Source organism: Muscardinus avellanarius (assembly GCF_963383645.1).
Source record: "Muscardinus avellanarius genome assembly, chromosome: 1".
Lineage (NCBI taxonomy): Eukaryota > Metazoa > Chordata > Mammalia > Rodentia > Gliridae > Muscardinus > Muscardinus avellanarius.
The window spans coordinates 70,900,995-70,916,850 of record NC_137786.1 but is presented as its reverse complement, the minus strand read 5'-3'; the positions used below and the strand labels follow the sequence as shown (position 1 = coordinate 70,916,850).

The following is a 15,856-nucleotide window of genomic DNA, read 5'->3' as shown; positions in this document are numbered from 1 at the left end:
CCTAGGTCCACAGAGTAGTAAAGTGCTAATATTCTAAAGGAGTGATCCCATTAAGGCTTCAGGAATTCCTGAAGAAAGGGCACTTTGCTTTCCTCTTTGCACTCAGGTTGCTCCCTATATAGATGCAAATTGAAGTGTTAATGGCAATAACATGACACCTGTTGCAAACCAAGACATGTCAAGAACAAATAATTCCTGACTTCTGCTGAGTTAATTGCTCAGTTGTCTTTCCACATTGTCCATAACACCATTAAATCTCAATACCAGATCCCATGGTTGTTAAAAGGACTAAAGAGCTAATTTTCTCTCATGTTTATCAGTAAGTACATCTATAGAAGGGAACCCTATGAAAGTGAGTTATGTTTTTTGCTTCCTAAAACTATTGTGGCTATGGATTTTATTTCTGAAATTTTAGTGTATATCTTGAATTAGAATATGCATTCTTATTGCATGAAGTATCTTTTGTAAAAATAAGACTTCAAAAGGTGAAATGAAGATGAACTCATGAAGTATTATCTTCTTGTATAAATAAGAATGCAAAAGGTGAAATGAACTCATTTCCTTTTTATAATATATAATCCAGATCTAAATCTGACCTTTGAAATAAGACTTTCACTTCATAAGATAGCTAGGTTTCTATTGATCATTTTTTTCTTGTTGGAAGACAATCTGTCTTAATTTTTTATGATGTGTTTGTTTTCTCTAACCAAGTAGGTAAATGTATGGAGTTAACATTTGGTGACATCATTAATAGTTTTATGCAAAAATTATTGGCTATTTTAAATATCCTGGCAATAAATAGTTGGGGTGGCACTTAAAACAGTAAAAGATATCCTTTCAGATTTTACATGCTGAATTTGAAATTGAGCCGATCTGCTACTTTCTTCAATTAATGTGTTCTGAGCAGACTTAGATTATGGAAAACAACAAAAACATGGTCTTACGCATTTCATGAACATGTATTGCAATCATAACTAAAGCAGCTCTTTATTCATTAACATTCTAGGCAATTATAGTATTTCACACTAACTTATGATGTTTTAGGTGGAGAGAGAGAGAGCAAGACAGAGAGAGACAGAAAAACAGAGAAAGAGATTAATACAACCTGGAAAGCAGGCTGGGCAGTCCATTTACCACCGACCTCAGGTGGCTGTACTGGGATCCCCGGCGAGGGTCAGTTGTGAATCTATTCCTGGCCTTTAGGCCTTACCTTACCCAGTACTCAACCAGAACCAAAGGCGATGAATTGCCTAAAGGCTACAGCAGAGCTGGTCATATCAGGGTTCATCCTCATCATCAGTGGTCAGCATGGTAAGGTGGCAAGTTTCCTTGGCAGAAGAAGTGCAGGTTTTCAGGCTCAGGTGCTGACAATTACAGTCCTCAGGTTGCTGGAGACTTGATGTGGTTGTCAAGTCATTACAGCTGGTTGTCAGGCATTGTATCTGTGCCTTGTCTATCAGGCCTAGGCTGGTGCCTGGTGCCTGGTGCCTGGTGCTTGTATGTTGCCCTTGTTATCTAGGTCATGCTATGCCACATCTATGTGTGCTGTGAGAGTTATGCTTGTACACTGCACATCATGTGTGAGCCACGCCGAGGGGTGCTTTGGGAGTTAAGTTGCTCTTTGGCTTTAATAGAGCCTCCTTTTTTAAAAAAATGTGTTTTGTACATATAATGTTTTAAACAAGATTCAGAGTAAAACACATAAAGGCTTTGCAACATTTTTTTACCATCATTTTTACTCATGTCCTTTCTGCTGAAAATTTTGATAAAAAAGGTTATCTAGTGATTAACAGAATGCTATCTTCTTCCTTTGGTTTATAAGACTTGATGAGTGATCCAGTTAGATAACTTGTATGCTACTTGATTTCCTTGGGGAGGTATGTTTTATATTGTGGCTGGCAAATTTTACACTCAGAAAAGGCAGAATCCATGATTTAAGATCTAAATAAAGAGGAACTGTGAAACCATCATCCATAGTTGGACATGGCACTGAATTTCATCTTCCTGGTAGCAACCTGATCATTTGTATAAAGTCTATGTGAGTTTGTGTGCTTGACAGAGATTGATGGGCTGCATGGTACCAACATGAGTTGCTGCATCCTTTACACAAAACAACTGAATTCTCTTTTAGTTTGTCCTATCCTGTCAACTGAAGAAATGCAATATTCTCTGAAAGAAAACTTCGCCAGTTTTGTAATTTTCATATAATTTTAAAATATAGAATTTAAAACTGTACAGTTCAATAAATCATTTCATCATTTATTTTTTAAACAACCCAGAGTAGCTCAGTGTTATTCCTGTGCTCTCTGTCTACCCTTACCTTCCCTGTCTGTGAAGCCAGGAGACTGGTTGTGGCCATCAAATGCATGTGTGTACTACTTGATCTGCTGAGCTCTAACCATACACAGGGCTGGGTACATGATACCAATTCTCATCTCTCAATTCTACCCTTAGTGCTTTCCAACAATCTTTTCTCTGTTTTCCAAGCAACTATTTTCTAATTACTGCAGGTGCATGTTACTTTCTCCTTTTTTAAAACTTCTGATCCCACATCACATTCCCAGCAGCTTGTCTCACAGAAAACACCATATGGGAACTCCTTCCATGTGTGCCATAGCTTCTGTAAACATACAGATGTCCAGACCCAGATTCCTCTTGTATTGTCTTTCTCTTTGAGTCAAACTGAATCTTTCCTCATGTACCCCAAGGAACATTTTATTTGTGTTCACAGTCCTCAGCCTTCTGACCCTTTCTTTTCTACAGCTCCTTGTAACCTTTACTTTTATAGGAGCTGCTTCATATCAGCATCAAAATACCAATGTCAGTCTGGGTACTTCATATTTGGAGGGAGGCAAATGAGTGGGGGCACCAAGAGCACAATGCAAGTATGTCATTGTCTACATGATTTACATTATGATGTGAGACTAATGCACCAATAAAAGCACAAAAAATAGCAAGAGGTTTGTGCTCTTTAGAATCCATTTCCGATCCCGCCGGGGGTGGTGGCGCATGCTTGTAATCCCTGCGCTTGGGAGGCGGAGACATGAGGATTGCACAGGTTCTAAGCCAGCCTCACTGGCTTAAGAGACCCTGTTTCCAAATAAAAATATGAAAAATAGGTACCTGAGAGTGTAGCCCAGAGGTAGAAGGGTTTCCAGGAACCCAGTATTAGCAAAAAACAAACAAACAAAAAAAACCATTTCCTATCCTATCTCCCATTTGCTTTTCTTTCAACTTGAATAACGTTTATTGGACACTTTTTATGTGACAACATCTTTGCTAACACTTGTCACAGGTGTTATGCCATTTAACTTTTACCAATTAGCATTTTCCCAAACAAGCCAACAGAGATGCAGAAGAACACAACGGCTACAGTCATGAGTGGCAGGGTAAGATTTCAGGTATGGCCCCACCTCACTTTCTTAATCACAGTGATACGTATATTCCACATAATGCACTGCTGTGATTTTGTCTAACTCTTGAAAGAGTTAAGATTTATTAGTTCTGGTACACCATCTGATTTTGTTCTTCAGTCACCTGCAGGCTAGCCTGGATACCTGACACTCTCATGAATGTGCCTCACCCAGGTCATCGAGTCACATCAAATCCCTACAGCAAACCAAAGCTTCTCAGCTCTTAGTCATCCTGAGCTCCAGTCATCCAGTATGTGACCCTGTCGGAGGTCACTGATTTTGGGAGGCTTCCTGGCTCCCAGTTCTGTGTCTGGTCTAGCATGCAGTAGTAACTAATGTCAACTCACTTATATCTTTTGTTAGACTCTGTGAGAACATGTGTTTGTGAATAAAGGGTCCTATAGTAAGTTATGCAATGAGGCACAAGGATAGTCTTAGGTAGACATATCATAATCATAATATTTGGAAATTCTATGATATAGTTTAATTATCTGAATACTTATAAAAATGTAGCTAATGGATTTATAGGTATTCAGAACTCATTCATATTAAATAGTAGATATTTCTGTTTCCTCTATCATTCTGAGTGTTTATACTTATGATTTACCAACTGTAAAAATGAACTTTTATCCTTTCATCTTTCCCTCCTCCTCCTTTTAATTCTTTTCTTTCATATTTCTTTTTCATTCATCTTTAAATACTAAAGACTGGATATGCTTTAAAAATTGTGGAAAACTGAATCCCACTCAGTGATTCTGATTTAATTGGACTGGGCATCAGACATTTGAAAAGCTCCCCTGTGATTCTAATATACAGCAAAATTGAGAACCAGTGGGTTAGATCATCTCTAATGTACCTTTCAAATCTAAAAATTCTAGGTTTTGTTATTTTAAGGAACTCTCTAGAGTGTTTTAAAATACAAAATATGTCAAAAGATGTTCTTTCAAAATGTTAGAGCTCAAAATATTTTTGTCTTTTTATCCTGTTAGCCTGATTGAAGCTTCATGTTATCAGATATAATATTCAAATAGTCAACACTCAACAATTGTTGCTGATTTTCTTCTATTTTTCTCAGGCAAGTACGCCCTTAGCATTTGAAAATTTATCTACAAAGAAAAGAATCTTTAAAAATAGTGGGATAAACTACTGGATAACAGCTGAGTTATGTTCCGTTTGAAATTAGCATTTAGTGTGAGTGCATTTAAGTCTAGGAGAGTTTTGTGTTCATGTATTTATTTTAAGCCTCCCATGGCTGAGCAAAGACTCTGTGGAGATTGAGATGGAATGTCTGGGATGGTTCATCATTACAAGGATGTCAAATGATTTACCAGCAAAATAGCAGATCCTACTAATGCAGATGCACGTGTGTGTGTGTGTGTGTGTGTGTGTGTGTGTGTGTGTGTGTTGCACCCAGGACTGTTTTTTCTCTGAGACACAGTCAAGCTCTTTTTATAGTTTTTTTATTTTAAAAAAGGGTTTCACAGCCAGGCATGGTGGCACATGGTTGTAATCCCAGTACTCAGGAGGCTGAGAAAGGAAGGATGGCAGATTCATGGCCAGCCTCAGCTAGTTAGTGAGGCCCTCTGCAACTTAGTGAGACCTTGTTTCAAAATAAAGAATAAAAAATAGAGTTGTGGGTATAGCTCAAAGGTAGAAAGTCCCTGGTTTTAATCCCTAGTACCTCAAAATAAAAATAAAATAGGGTTTCACTAAATTGTTGAGGTTCTCTCTGTTATTGTGGCTGGCCTTGAACCTATGATCCTCCTGTCTCAGCATCTCAAGCACTAGAATTATAGGCATATGCCACCAGACCTAACTAGATGCATTTATTCTTATTGACATTTTTATCTTATTTCCTTCTCTACTCTTCCTTGATTGTAAGATGGTATGCTATATTAGCTGGAATTTATTTTTAGAACACATATAAAACTAAGAATTAGATCATACCTTTTAAACTACTTTTTTTTGCAGTATACATTGGCCATAGCCATAAGCCTTAGTTTGAAAAGAAATGTTTTAAAATCAAAATATATGCATCAAACTCATTAGAATGTACTACAAAAGAAATTTCAATATTCAACACAAATGTTCTCTCAAGAGTCAACAACATAAATTGAGATGCCTGTTGTTGATTCAAAAAATGACATTTATTTTGTTCCACAGTTTCATAGACACAAAATCATAAGGGTGCTAACATTTTCTGTAAGTTTTGCCAGTTTGAGTATGCAAATTCTCATGAACTTTATCTCATTTTAACTAGAGTTATTGCTCACTTGTGTACTGGAGTTGGCTCATTTTGCCAAGGACTCTATTTATGGTTGCTTCAAAATTCTGACTTGTTCAACTGAAGGCAAAGCTTTTATTTTCTTTCAGTTCTTTAATGAACTGATATTATGGCTGCCAAGTTCAATGGGAGAGCAGTAAACTGAAGATGAGCTGTAATGCAGAGATCTGTATTGTCATGGTGGCCATGCATGAACTTGAGCAATCTCTGGGTTCTACTTCCCCCGTATAGAAAATGTGATGTAATATTCTTCACATCTAATTTGTAAAGCTATTGCATAATTAAAGAATATATTGGCTCAGTGAAACAAAATGCTTGAATGACGTGTTATTTTTCTTATTTTAACTTATATGTGTAAACAAGTTTGTTTACAGAAATAGAGGTCAGAGGTGATGGTGCAGACACATTCAAGAGTTTGCTAGCTCTGCTAATGAAGAAGCATGCATTCATCTGAATAAGTTATTAGGATATTTATACTGTTTGCAAAGAAATGACTACATTAACATTACTGTATAAAGACATTAATGTGTAAAAGATGTATAAAATATAAATATGTAAATATGTTAACATGTAAATTAAAGAGCATATTTTCATAGTTGTTGGATACATATAAAAATAAGCTTAGCCAAAATACCCTTGATTTGTATGAACACAAAGAATTAAAAGTGAGACTTTACAATGTATATCAATTTCTATTAAAATTCTGTTGCTAACAGTGATCTTTGAATGGCATTTTGTTTCTGGATACCAGATACACTGGCCTCCTCTATTTTTTTTTCCATTGGTGCATTGTAATCATACATCTTGATGCAGTTCAGGATGACAGAGGCATACAGGCATGCAACATTCATCGAGCCCTTGCCCAGTTCCTGCCCTATTCTCTCCTCTCCTTCCCTACTCAGGTCTCCTTTCTGTTCCTTGATGTCATCACTCATGTGCCTCTTACTAGGGCTGAGTATTTGCTGTTCCTTCTTCCTAGAATGCTCTTCCTTGTGTTTGTGTGTGTGTATGTGGGGTACTGGGGGGGATGGAACCAGGAGCAATCTACCTCTAAGCTACACCCCCAGCCCTATTTTTTTTATTCATTATTTTGAAACAGGGCCTCACGAAGTAGCTGAGTCTGGTGGCAAACTCGGATCTTCCTGTCTCAGCCTCCCAAATGCTGGGATTACAAGCATGCATCATCACACCCGGCTCTTTCTTGGTTTTTAATGTCATTGGCTCATGCTCATCCATCAGCATTTCAACACAAATGGAGGACTTATTTGGCTATCTTATTTAATCAATTCTATTTACTGTTTTTCTTATCAGCCTACTTTTTTTCTGGATTTTATTGCAGTGCAAACACCTTGCTTATTTATTAGTAAGTTTTTTATCATTCATTCTTTCCACTATCATATAGACTTTTAACAGTTTGGAAAACTGTGCATTTCATCTGGGCTGTCATCTTGGTGTCTAATATTGGTTCCTGGCATCTGAATATGTGATGAATGAGTCAGCGATTCTCTTACAGTTCAACTGGAGACAGACACTAACATATAAAAAAATGGAACACATAAACCATCTGAGAGCTTAAATGTCAATAAAATAAATTAACTGCCTTATCTGAGTCCCAGAGTGCACCATCATAGAATTTTCTTCCTTAGATGCAATTAGAATTTCCATAGTTGCATATACTGAGCTCATATATACTCATGGAAATGGCACAACTACAAAAATAAAGGTACAGATTTTTGACTTTTTGTTTGTTTTTCATGATCTTCTGCAGCGATACATGGTATTTTATAGGTACTTGCACTCTTTGCTATCTAGAACAAAAAATCATGGGTTACAAGTGGAAAATGCAATGAAGTAAGATAGTCTCAGAATCACCTTGCCCATTAGGTGACCTGCTACAGGTAGCGAGTCGGCAAGAAGAATGAATCCAACAATGAGCACATGCAGATCATTCCGCTCCGGTCAGAGCCCTGGAGAGTGGGTAAAAAAAGCAGGCAAGCAGTAAGTTATATTTAGCCCACAATGATTTCTTGCCCCTGGGAAAAATAATTGCTTCGTTCTATTGCCAAAAGGGAAACCGACATCAGCTTAATTTGCCCAAGTCTGCCATAAACTGCAGATGGAACTGTAAAACATACTTAGAATAAAATTAAACACATCTGTCCTAATCCAAAGCAGGTGAGGCCAGCCAGAAAAGAAATATCAAGGTATAACACTGCACACAGATTACAATGTGCAGAGGCGTATTATAGGAGACTGCTGACAGTGGGATAAAGAACCAGGAAGTCTTGGGTTGGCTTATTTTGCTTTATTGAACCTGCCTTCTTATACTAGTTGCCATCATAGTTTAAAGACTATACCAATACATTCATGAGGAAATAAGCCAAGAGACAAAAATTATTGATTTGAAGTCTAGGATCTTATTGCATTTTAATCAGGGTTTCTTTCCTGATCTCATACTGCCTAAGATTAATTCAAATGACAAGGAACCAGAAGTTTCTTCAGTGTATTTTAATTGAACATGGAATTCTAGTCAGAGTATTGGCTCATATCTCTACCACCCACTGGGATAATGGGTATGCACAGAAAATAAAAGCTAAGATATGAAATTTTTTAAATTTTTATTTTTTTATTGATGCACTGTGTTCCTACATCATAGTGGGATAAAAAGCCTGTGTATACATACGTGCACACATTGCCCAGTTGGCCCCTACCCCACACCATTCCCTCCACCTCCCTCCTTCCCATGCTTGGCTTACTGGTTGACATCTAATATTATAGCAATTTATCCAAAGTTAACAATGATAATCTCACATAACAGATTTATTTGTCTGATCTCAAACTTTGGATCACTTAGAGATAACATTTCAATATTTCTTTTTGCTTTGTTTCTTACCAGAGGATTTTCTCTCTTTTTTTTTTTTAAGGTTAAACTTTCATACATTTTTTCCAGAAAAAATCTATACTAACATGAAATATGAACTCTAACTACACAAAACAATCGCAAAAAAGAACAAGCTAGAAGATGTACATTTTCTGATTTCAAACCTTATAAAGCTACATTAATTGAAATAGTATAGTACTGCTATAAAGGCAGATATATAAACCAGTGGAGTAAAATAAAAAGCCTAGAAATAAATTCTTCCATATATGGTCAAGTTATTTTTGACAAGGTTTCCAAGAACATTTGGTGAAGGAAATAATGATCCTTTCACTAAATATTGTTGAAAAATAATAATTACATGAAAAAGAATAAAGTTGGACCCTTACCTAACACCATATACAAATATTAACTCAAAATAGATTGAAGGCCTAAATGCAAATCTTAAGACTATAAACTTTTAGAAGAAAACCTGGGTCATAACACTTCACAACATTGAAATTGGCAGTGATTTCTTGGATATGATTTCAAAGTCACAGGCAACAATAGAATAAACAAACTTCCTAAAAAATAAAAAAATTGTACATCCAAATACAAAATAAACAAAGTTAAAAGTTACTGATAGAATGGGTTAAAATATTTCCAAATACTATATCTGAAGGTATATTAATATTCCAAATAGAAATCCTAAAAATTAGCCACAATAAAAGCAAAAAATACCATTTAGAAATAGGTAAAAGACTAAAATAAATAATGAATCTCCAAAAATTTTAACCAATAAACACATCAATATATTCTTTTTTGCTTAGTTGTCTGCTGGATGGAAAATCTTGTTTCTCTGGTTCTGGTGTCTATTACCTATTTCTTATTTGTAGTTAAGCTCTTTGAGTATTTTCTCTAGCGCTGGTTTTGAAGACATAAATTCCTTGAGTTTCTACTTGTCATGGAAGCTTCTTATTTCCCCATCTGATAGATAGTTGTGCTGGGTAGGAGATTTTTGGCTGGAAGTTGTTTTTTTTTCAGAGCTTGGAATATGTTACTCCAAGCTCTTCTGGCTTTCATGACTTGGTTTGGGAAGCCTGGAGTGACTCTAATTGGTTTGCCTCTGAATGTCACTTGGCCTTTTGTTTTTGTTATCTTTAAGATTCTCTGCTTGGCTTCCACATTGGTCATTTTGACAGTTATGTTGCATGGGGAACCTCTTCTCTGATCCTGTCTAAAGGGAGTTCAATAAGTTTCCTGGACCTGTGTATCTATCTCTTCTCTATGTTTGGAAAATTTTCTGCTATTATTTCTTTGAAGATATTATTGATCCCTTTGGTTTCACCTTCTTTTCCCTCCTCTATTCCGATTATTCTTAGGTTAGCTTTCTTAAAATGGGCCCATATTTCTTCAATTTCAGATTCCTGCTGTCTGATTTGTTTTTCTAAGTTATAAATTATGCGTTTGTTTTTGGAGTGATCATCTTCTAGAAGCGAGATTCTATTCTTCATGTGGTCTAATCGATTGTTTATAGTTTGAATTGAGGACTTTACCTCAATGATTGCATCCTTTATGTCTTTTAGACTCTCTTTAAATTCTTTTTTAAAGTCCTGTATTATTTCTACAGTTATATTCCTGATTTGATCTTCTGGAGATTTCTGCATTTCTGTGTTATTAGGTTCTGATAATATGGGGTTGTGGGCATTCATTGCTCTATTGTTGTTCCTCTTTCCCATGATTTCAGAAGTTTGTACCTTTCCCGGATCACTACGACTTCACTTAGGGTGCTCTGTTATCTCGAGTCTGTGGTAATCTCGGCCACCACTACTCCTTTACTGGGTTGTATCGCTAAGTCTCAGACCCAGGAAGTTAATCGAGGCTGTGCAAGACTGTGGGGTGTGCCGGGCTGGGTGTTTTCCCATGGGGAGCTGCGACTAAGGTGTGGTAACTCTGCCACCGCTACTCCTTCACTGGGTTGGACTGCAAAATCTCAGATCCAGGGAGATTATCAAAGTCCCTGGGCATGCGGTACAGGAATTTCTCCTTTAGGGGCCACAATTTCACTCACAGTTATTGTGTGTGTTGATCAGGAGCTGTCGAGGGTGCAGTGAACTCAATGTTGCTGCTGGCAATATGGCGCTGCTGCCATGTCCTCAGCCGTGAGGCTGGAGCTGCTGGCAATATGGTGCTGCTGCCACAGCCTCGGCCATGAGGCTGGAGCTGTTAGCAATATGGCGCTGCTGCCACGCCCTCGGCTGTGAGGCTGATGTATTTTCTGGTTTTGAGCTCTGTTCTGAGTCCCTTGAAAGCGTGATGAGCTTGACCACTAGGAGTTTTAGATGTTCTTTGTGCTGAAAGAACTGCTGAATTACGCCCGAATGATCCGCAGCTGCTCACTTCAGCTCCTTGTTTACCTTTCATTTCTGGATCCTGGTACTGTGAGGGAAGATGGTGCAGGCGCAGCCCCGCTGCTGCATTGTTGGCTTGATTTTTGGTCTCTGGTTGTTCTTCTAGTCTTTTTTTTTTCTCTGTCCCTTGTGTTTACATTTTTTATTTCTCTTCTGATGGCATTTTCTGGCTATGAAAAGCGCTGATTTTGTGGCAATAGAGATCGAATTTTAGCAGGACTCGTAAATGCTGCTTCTCTTGGTCGCCATCTTCCCGGAAGTCCCTAAGATATGAAAATTTGGTCCTAGAAACCATATAACTTATCTAAGTCAAGATGGTTTTCAGAGTGAAAGGGATTCCTGGTACTCACGGAGTACCAATTCCCTTTTAAGAAGTTCTCTCCAGCCACCAGTAATTCAGGTAGCAGGCAGCCTCCTTCTGCAGAATGGTCTCTTTCAGCCTGGGTCTCTTTCAGTCTGGACTGCATCCAGCCAGTCATTGTGCATGATCAGGTCACTCATGCTTGGCCATGCTTCTTCTGCAGGTGTCCTCCAAAGGGTAATCTTTGCTCTGGACTTCCCTACTGGACTGGCTAATGTCAAATCTGCATTGTGGACCAAGGCTCTTCTTGTTCAATTTTGTTTCTACTTCCCCCACCCCCTTTTCCTTTTTATCCCCCACTCACAGGTAGGAGACTTGTATTACAAGATGCATGTGAGACTTTCATTAATCCCAAGCTGACCTTGACATATTAGATCTCATTGTAGAAACTGAGTGATTTTTATTGAAGAGAAAAGAGCCCAGCACCCTTTTTCTTTTGTTTTTGTTTTATTTCCTTTGAAGAATCTTACTTCTTTTCCTCACATTTGTTCATGTGCCTCAGAATCTCTTCTTCACCCCCACTCTCTCCCCTCCCTTCCTCTTTCTCTAAAGACACTCATTGACATTTTGCATTAACATTCACACTTAAGGATTCACACTGATGCAAGACCACTCCAGTTCTAATATATGCATATTCAATAGCTCTACTAGACAATTTTAATTTGGATATCCTTTAGGCTTCTCAAACACAATACTCCTTTAAAACTGCACCCATTATATTCACTTATAAAGATGGCTACTCAGTCATATAGGTGAGAGCTGTAGAAATCAACCCAGATTTCTTACTCTCCTTCAGTCCCCACACCAACTTGGTCACAATGACACCTTGATTCATTGTCGATTTAGTTCAAATTTATTGCCTCTTTTCTCCCTTTCAGAAAGACACTGTGTAAGTACTAACAGTGAGCATGAGATGTAACATGGTGACTACAGTTAACAATATATTATATTCTTGAAAATATTAAGAATATATGTGCTTGTCATAAAAATAATATAATTATTATATTAATCAGCTAGATTTAGATAATTCACAATGTATATATATTCTATTATAATACATTTTATACAGCAAATACATATAAAATGTTCTGTAAATTAGAAAAAAATAATGACCACTTCTGAGTTTTATAGCATATTAGAAATGAGTATACATAAGCAAAAAAAAAAAAAGCAAAACAAAGCAAGGACAAAAGAAAAACAGGTCAGCTAAACAACAGCTGGCATCTATAAGATATAATGAGAGGTAAACAGACAGTTCCATCTCATTTTGACCACAGAAGCATTATATGACAGGCAAACACACCTGGTAGGAAACTAACTAGATTTAGAATTATCATCCTAGAATTGACAGAACAGGTGCCCAGGAAGGTTTTATAAGATACCAAAAATTCTCTAGAATGATGGCATAATCAAAGGGACAATTCATGCTAGCCTCATGTTGTCTTGAATTTATCATTACTATACACCAAAATCAGTAAATATACTCTGCTGGTACTTGGCTGTAGGAGAGGGCAGGATTGGATGGAGAAGTTCTTGATTTTAAATTATTATGTAAATATTATCCCATGTGTTAGAGACTCTGTAAAATACTGCTCAGACTTTGCCTTTCTCCTATAGATGTTGCTTCTGTCTGTAAATAAAACCGTACAAGCATCTCTTTACTTGCCTTATCCCCAGTGGACTTTACTATAGCAATAGATCTGGTCTAAGGGATACAGAACTTATCCTTGTGATAGTATTGAAATACAGGGATGAGGACTGACAAAATGTTTGGCGGTAATTGCTCATCTCCATGTGCTATCTGAAGTTAGCTGGTGGCAGTGCTGTGGGTCTAACTAAAGTTGTGCTGCTCATGTGTACAGCAAAGCTCTCCTGTGTAAACTGGTGATGACCTCTCCAAAGAAATCTCAACAATAACTTGAGATTATAATAATAATTTTCTTTTAGATTAATTACCTAGGGGTTTGACAGTGATTTGAGGGAATTTTCATTTTGTTGATCCATTACCCAGTATTTATTAACTGGATTTGGATTAAATGACGTTTCCCTTGATTTCCCTGTCTTTAGCCACCTCCAAGAAGAGTTAAGAATATCCTCATCACTTTTTGCTGGGACAAAAGATAATGTTGATTCTTTTTTCTCCTTCTTTGCCTCCTCCCAACGCAGTGCTGCCCAAGTGTTTATTCCAAAACACAAGTGTGTCGGTGTGATTCCCCATGCTAAATGTCTTTTCATGATTGTCCAATGTTTAAAGATAAATGCCAAAAGCTTTGGCACTGTACCCAGGACCTTTATACAGTACTCTATTCTGACCTTGTTACCGTTGTCTGTTCCTTATGCACTATGTGTTCTGCAATGTCTTATTTGAAGATCCTGGAATTACTTACAATTTTTTTTTCTTTGAACATATTATTTTCTTTACTTGGACTCTAGAGCGTATGCCTTTCTCTTCTCTTCTTTACCTAATAGCATCAAATCCCTTTAAAAGTGTCCCTTGAGCCCACATTTCAATCATGTATAATAAATACAGGTCTTATGATTGTTAATATAATTTTATTTGTTTGTGTTTAGGTGTTGGGGGTACTGGAAATTGAAACCAAAAGCACTCTGTCACTGAACTACAATCTCAGCCCTTTTAATTTTTGAAATTCAGTCTCACTAATTGCTGAGGGTGGCCTTCAGCTTGGGATCTGATCCTCCTCTCTCAGCCTCCCAGGCACTGGTATGCAGGTTTATGTCACTACACTGGGCTGTGTAATTGAAGTATTGAAGTTATTCCTACATTGTTTGCTTGCTTGGTTTTATTTTTTGTCTCCCTTACTAGTCCTTTTTTTTTTTTTTTTTGTGGTACTGGGGTTCCTTGAAGCCCTTCTACCTCTGGGATACACTCTCACAGGATACACTCCCAGACCTATTTTTTAACTTTTTTATGTGGAAACAGGGTCTCCAAACCAGCGCGATCCTCCTGTCCCCGCCTCCCAAGCTCAGGGATTACAAGCGTACGCCACCACGCCTGGCTTTACTAGTCCTTTTTGATACCAAAGCCTCTCTTTAGTTTGGTGTGTACGGCACAAACCTCAGTGACTCTCTCTCACTTAACAGTATTCAAGAAATAATAGGACAACGGCTAGGGATGGTGGCGCACTCTTGTAATCTCAGCATTTGGGAGGCAGAGACCAGAGCATCGTGGTTCGCTGACAGCCTCAGCTCCTTAGCGAGGCCCTCTGAAACTCAGTGAGACCCCGTTTCAAAACATAAAAGACTAAAAATATAGGGCTCGTAGTATACCTTGGAGGTACAATGCCTCTGAGTTCCATCTCCAGTACTGCAAAAAAAAAAAAAATAGTAGGACATTCAAATGGAAGGACAATGAGGTGACTAGATAAGATAATAGAGAGTTATAATACACACAAGCTCAGGAGTAAGCATTAAAGTAGGTGACAGTCATCAAATTCCCTACTCAGAATATCCTCTCTAAAATGGTGCCAGAATTTTCTTAGCATATAGCTCTTACCATAGCAAAACTTTTTTTTTTTAACTTTATGGTAAAAACATTTATTTACTCTTCCTCTAAGAAGTTACAATGTCAGTCTTTAATTTTCCTCTGTGGGATTGTCTATACTTTCCCAGATGTTCTCAAGCAAATACTCTATGGCCCAGCTACAGTAAATTCTTCAGTTGTCCTCAAACATATTCATTCATTCATTCATTTATTCACTCATGCAAACATTTTTCCAGAACTCTCTTTACTAAAATCTGTGCCAGTGCTGATGCAGTCTATCATCTTAATGTGAACTAAAGAATTGCCTAATAGTTTTGGTTAAAGTTTTAATTCCACTCTTACTTTTTATAACATTCTAACATGTTCGATCCAAAGAAGAGATAAAATAATTCATGTGAAGTTTCTTACAAGAGAATACAGTACTTAAGGATTGTAAAGTAGCAGGAAACTGGCCCATATACTCTTTTACATTTTGGAGAGCCTCATTCCCTTTTAGTCCAGAAGGTGGCACTTTCTCCCATTGGCTTTCTTGAAAACTGAACAGGCTTGATGAGTCTGGGCAGTAAAGCCACACCCATCGTTTCCTGCTATTTGGGGTATGTCAAGCTGCTCAGGTCAATCTTTAGGATTTTTAGATGCCCTTTTATTTACTGAGAGGGTCTTGTAAGCCCCAATTGATTATATGTAATATTTTCACCAAGAGGTTTATAGCCACATCCTTGACTTGCTCTCTATGTTAGAGTTGTCTTTCTGGCAGATCTCTAGATTTGATCATTTACTAGTTTGAGAAGCTGCAATTGAAATTTGCTTTTCCAGCACAAGTCCCGATTCCTCTGCCTTCTTCTTTTTACTTTCAAACTGATTCCTTATTGAACATGTTTCTTTCTTGTGGTACCTTCTCATATGCAGGCAATAAGAAGCAACTGACTTTGTAACAGTCTGCCTAGAAATCTCTTCACTCATATCCACAAGTTCATCAGGCGCATTTCCTGTCTTTCAAGTTCCTTCTCCAGTTGCTAGGTAACACC

At 37.5% G+C, this 15,856-nt stretch overlaps 1 protein-coding gene across 2 annotated transcripts in view; it reads left to right on the top strand.

The window, feature by feature from the left end:
- The window catches only part of EDIL3 (EGF like repeats and discoidin domains 3), a gene marked incomplete at both ends in the record, with an annotated part of 431,096 nt that overhangs the window by 113,865 nt on the left and 301,375 nt on the right, over positions 1 to 15,856 (top strand). The gene's annotated exons all lie outside the window — the stretch shown is intronic.